The following is a 5,000-nucleotide window of genomic DNA, read 5'->3' as shown; positions in this document are numbered from 1 at the left end:
GATAAAAAGTGGCAATAAGATCTATTAGTTTATTTTTCCTAGACCATCTAAGAGACTGAAAAGCACGCAAGTCATCTTAAGCAAATACAACAAAGTTGTTGAAAATGGGGGCAAATCGAAAGAACCTTAAGTTATGCTAATACAACTTGAAATCAAGAAGAAACTTAATCATCCAAAAACAAATCATGAAGCTTCCGTGTGAGATTTTTTCAGTCTTTTGGTTGAAATTTGCTGTCTTTAGCATGAGCGACAGAAAAAAAACTAACCTTTTACTGTCCGCCAATATTAACCTCGTAGAAGGCTCGTGTACACATGCGAAGTGTCAGTGCGAAAAGCAAGCAAATGTCATGCGACCACTCTTTTCATATACTGACCGCTTAGGCATGCCATGCGATGCAAAATAATGTGGATCACAATGCGTAACCCATACGATAATATGACAATTGTTTGAATTGAATCTATTGTTTTTAAAGTCTCCTAGGACTACGTTTTAACCAGTGATATATTGGCCTGGGCGCGGGCATTTAAGTTATGCAAATGAACTTCAAAGACAAGAGTAGTTGAACTCTGCAAATTTATCCATTGCATATTGTGGCTAATGCCTCGAATACACCGTTTGTTTAAACATCTTGTCCGCTTTGGTCGATCTTTCTGGAGCTTAAACTTGCATAGATTTGCAACTGTGAAGAACGTCATAGATGATGCCCGTTGGCGAATAAGCAAGAAGCTCTATGACCTTGTCTTTGATGTTCATTGACCTTTAACTATCATGAGAATAATAGAAAAAAGATGTATGATTTTTCCAGAAGTTTTATTGACTGACTCATGGTTGCACTCTTGCGTAGTGTTGGTCATAAAAACCTTGCCCAGAGGTATTTGTTACATAGTTACACTTGGTTGATTGTATCGCAGTTTTGTTGATAACCAGTATAGCCAGCAACATAAAATCTTTTTTTTTATTGTTAAACAATCCTTGATCGGTTTTACTGTTATGGTATATTTCTTGCGAGTCTGCAACAAATTCTTCAAACTTTATGCTGTTTTAACATTTCTCCAGCAACCGGCATCGCAACGGCGTCTTGCGGGCCCACGTGATCATTTAGAGTGACTCACTTGCAAAAAATGTTCTATTTTGTAACACCAGTCAAGCGACTCGTCGTCCTGGTAATGATAAATTAATTTTCTTGAGAAATCTCTAGAGACACAGATAACAAGAAGTAATGAACAATTTCTGGTGGACGAACAAAAGGAGCGAATTTTCGTCCACCAACATGGAGGCGATGACGTAACCGTGAAAACCACCAAAAGCCGCTTTCGAAAAAAAACTGAAAACCCACATGTCAGTAATACTACTGCAAAGTAAGCAGTATTACAGATGAATAGAACTTGAATTTGTTACTCTGCAAAAGATAAACAAACCGATAATTTTTTGGGGTCGTATAGGTTTCAATAACTGAATACGTCATATGTTTCATTTACGTAATTAGCAAAAACTAAAACAATACCCATTTGAAACTAAATGTTAGTCGCTCTCCACTGCCTTCTAGAAACTGTTCAGTTGTGCGAAAAAAGATGTTACTTTCCTGGTCGCATGCTAGTTTTTATTGAGCGAATACAAATATAATTGGCGCGAGCTCTTTGCTAAGGTTAAGTTTTAAATGGCTTTCAAGATAGAGACGCGTCAGACTGTCAGAAAAGTGTAAAAAAAGACAATCTTTGGCAAGAATAAGGATAATTTCCTTTTATTGCATCTTGTAATTTATAGCGAACATTCCCCGGAACATTCCCTTCCTATCTAAAGTCATCGAATCTAAAGTCATTCCCTTCCTATCTAAAGTCATCGAAAAAGCTGTAGTGTTTCAAATAAATCTTTATTTGGAAACTTACCAGGTTTATTCCACCTTTACAGTCTGCGTATCGTAAGCACCACTCCACGGAACAGGGGCACTCAACGTCAATTTTTGGAAAATATCTGTTCGGAAGACGATTTGGGATCTAGAATTTTCGGAACATTTGTTGTCAAATTTCTTGCTTGCCTGCCTGTCCCACTCGGATTTTCGAACATCTAAAAAATGGATGATTGCCCATTTTTAACGGATTTTTACCCTAAAAAGGTCACCTAGAAATTTCGGAAGCCTTTTTTCCGGCTGAAATTTTCGAGAAGGTAAGTTTTGATCTCTATAATTTTCGGATCACTAGACTTTCAGCTAGGAAATCCGAACGGACGAAAAATTTGTAGGAGATAATGTATGCCTATATCTACCGTTTAGATACTAAAATACGTTTAACAATGCTATGTTTAAGTGGTTTTGCACTATATTCTCGTTGGGTGCCCCTCACGGAAACCGCATTTTGACGTCTCTGGATCATCGTGAAGATGTTGTCCTGGTTGTAACTTACTCGGTGGAACGCGGAGAACATGAACCAAGCAAATTACGTAATAACACCGTGACGGTGCGCAGCGTTAAGGACGAACACGACGAATTAAAGGCAATAGCGTAGTTTTATTGAACAGAAATGCTCAAAGTTCCTAGTGGTACAACCTTGCAACTTGAAACGACGATAATATATTTACATCGACGGACCCAAGGTCCAGCCCAAGGTCGCATGCAGAGTTGAGAGGTAGATCACAAAGTCGTAAGGACGATGAAAGTCGGTTCGAACTAAAAGGCGATAAAAGGAAAACAGAAACTAATTTAGCTAACAACCTATATAAAAGTAACAAAAGGGTATATAGAAGGCTAAGACGGTAAACGCTAATAATTTCAAATAGCACATCAATGAAATACAACAAGAAATAAGATCAAACGAGCTGATTAACAATCTATATAGGATACGGGATACGATGATAGAAACTTGACAATGATCATATCTGATTCAGAGTAGATTGATCAATAAATCCATGTTGAGTACTAACGATTAAAAACTGACTGAAAACTAGATACCAAAGCAAATATATTAGTAGAATAAGACAAGCAAAACTTAAACTTAAAACCGACACTAAATACTGGAAAAAAACAAAATCAAGAAAACAGTGACACTTACTTTGGTTTGCACACGCACCAATACTAGTCTTGACCAAAAGCTCTATAGAGAACTTGACGATGAGCACGAGTGTAGATAGAACTAAAATCCAGATGGATGAAGAAGTTAACCTTACGAAGTCTACACTAGAACTGAACTACTGTGAAAAGCACTGAAACTTATGACTAGCAAAGGTAAAGGTAAAGTAACTTTATTTAACGTCGGTAGTTCCTTCAGCTACGAGGCTGGTATCAATGGAAGCCGACGTGCCTGAGATAACCCAGAAAACATTACGCATTTCCTATAGTAGTAGTAGTAGTAGTAGTAGTAGTAGTAGTAGTAGTAGTAGTAGTAGTAGTAGTAGTAGTAGTAGTACTTTATTTAGACACGTATCACTTGGTGAGACAGAGGCTCGTTTAAATGTGAAGGTGTATACAAAAATTAAAAGTAAAATTACAATACGTTATCTATTCAATAAAAGTACAAAGCTAGACTATAAAATTGAAATTTAAAGACTAGACTATAAATTTAAAAACTAGACTAAAAGATTTAACTATATAAACTACTCGATGCAAAAATTACAACAACAATTAGCCTGGTGGTCAGATTGACTTTGTTCAATCAGTAAATTTTTAAATATGAGGGTGTTAGGGCGAAGAATTCGCAACCACAATAGCAAACGTTATCTATGAAGGTGACAATCCTTAAAGAAATACCGAAACACGTACTAGCGATAATGTAAAAAATAAACGAGAAAACTGTTACAATATATCGATATCTTCGGATTCCATTTGGAGTCAATTTGAATGCAAATTACAAGCCGAAGAACACCTCAGCGATCTAAACGGAGTAGACGTCTTAAGAGACGACATATTGGTATCAGGGTCGGGTGATACCATCGAAGAAGCCAATACAGACCATGACGCCAACCTGATAAGGCTACTTCAAAGAGCACGCAAAGTAAATCTAAAGTTTAACAGTAAGAAGCTTAACCTTCGTAAGACAGAAGTACGTTACATGGGCCAATTCCTCACCAGCGAAGGCCTCCAGCCAGACCTAGATAAAATAAAAGCTGTCAGCAACATGCAAGCAAGAAACCCTCAGTTTATTCGGCTTTGTCAATTATTTCGCCAAGTTCCTACCAAGGCTGTCAGAGATTGCACACCCAATACGTGAGGTGACTACCAAGAATAGAAGGTTCGCGTGTGGTCAAAACAGCATGATGAGGCCTTCGAGGAAATCAAGACACTCGTTACAAGGCATCCAGTACTTAAGTACTACGACATGACGGCAGAAGTAACCATACATTGTGATGCCAGCGAGAAAGGACTTGGAGCAACATTGCCTCAGAATGATTAGCCTGTGGCATTTGCCTCACGGTCTCTCTCTCAAGTAGAACAGCGCTACACTCAAATTGAAAAGGAATGTCTGCATGGCAATTGTCTTTGCATGCGCCAAGTTCAGCCAGTACATTACAAGAACGGAGAGATTATTACAGTTGAAACTGACCACAAACCCGCACTGCAGTCCATCTTTAAAAAGTCTTTGCTAAAGAACCGCCCCAAGCAGACTACAGAGAATGCTGCTACGACTGCAACGTTACAACCCCAACGTAAAATACAACTGAGCCAGGTTCTCAAATGTACGTTGCTGATCACCTCTCAAGAGCGTACCTCAGGCAGACAGATGACTCGCCGAAGGATGAATTTCAAGTTTTTGCGCTGGAGCAGGAAAAAATAAACCCACTTGAAGCCGTCAAGAACACAAATGAGAGGCCGTCTCAACTACAGAAGGCCACCGAACAAGATCCTGTTATGCAAGCGCTGAAGAACACTATTCTTATTGGATGGCCTGACACGAAAGACCAAGTCCCTTAAAAGTTCTAGAATATTGGAATTTCCGTGAAGAATTGACACTGCACAATGGAGTCCTCTTTAAGAATCAACGAATTATCATCCCTCACTCCCTGAGATCTG

The 5,000-nt window shown here is 38.6% G+C and overlaps 1 long non-coding RNA gene across 2 annotated transcripts in view; it reads right to left on the bottom strand.

Annotated features, from left to right (window-relative positions):
- Positions 1–2,072: 2,072 nt before the first annotated feature.
- Positions 2,073–5,000, bottom strand: part of LOC138012835 (uncharacterized) — a 9,006-nt gene continuing 6,078 nt past the window's right edge. For both annotated transcript variants that reach the window (XR_011125084.1, XR_011125085.1), the window contains exons 3-4: positions 3,046–3,126; positions 2,073–2,663 (exon numbers count right to left, since the gene is read on the bottom strand). This is a non-coding gene — a long non-coding RNA (uncharacterized lncRNA). The remainder of the gene's footprint in view (positions 2,664–3,045; positions 3,127–5,000) is intronic.

The sequence above is a fragment of the Montipora foliosa genome, chromosome 8, assembly GCF_036669935.1.
Source record: "Montipora foliosa isolate CH-2021 chromosome 8, ASM3666993v2, whole genome shotgun sequence".
Classification (NCBI taxonomy): domain Eukaryota; kingdom Metazoa; phylum Cnidaria; class Anthozoa; order Scleractinia; family Acroporidae; genus Montipora; species Montipora foliosa.
This window is presented reverse-complemented; position numbering and strand designations above follow the sequence as displayed.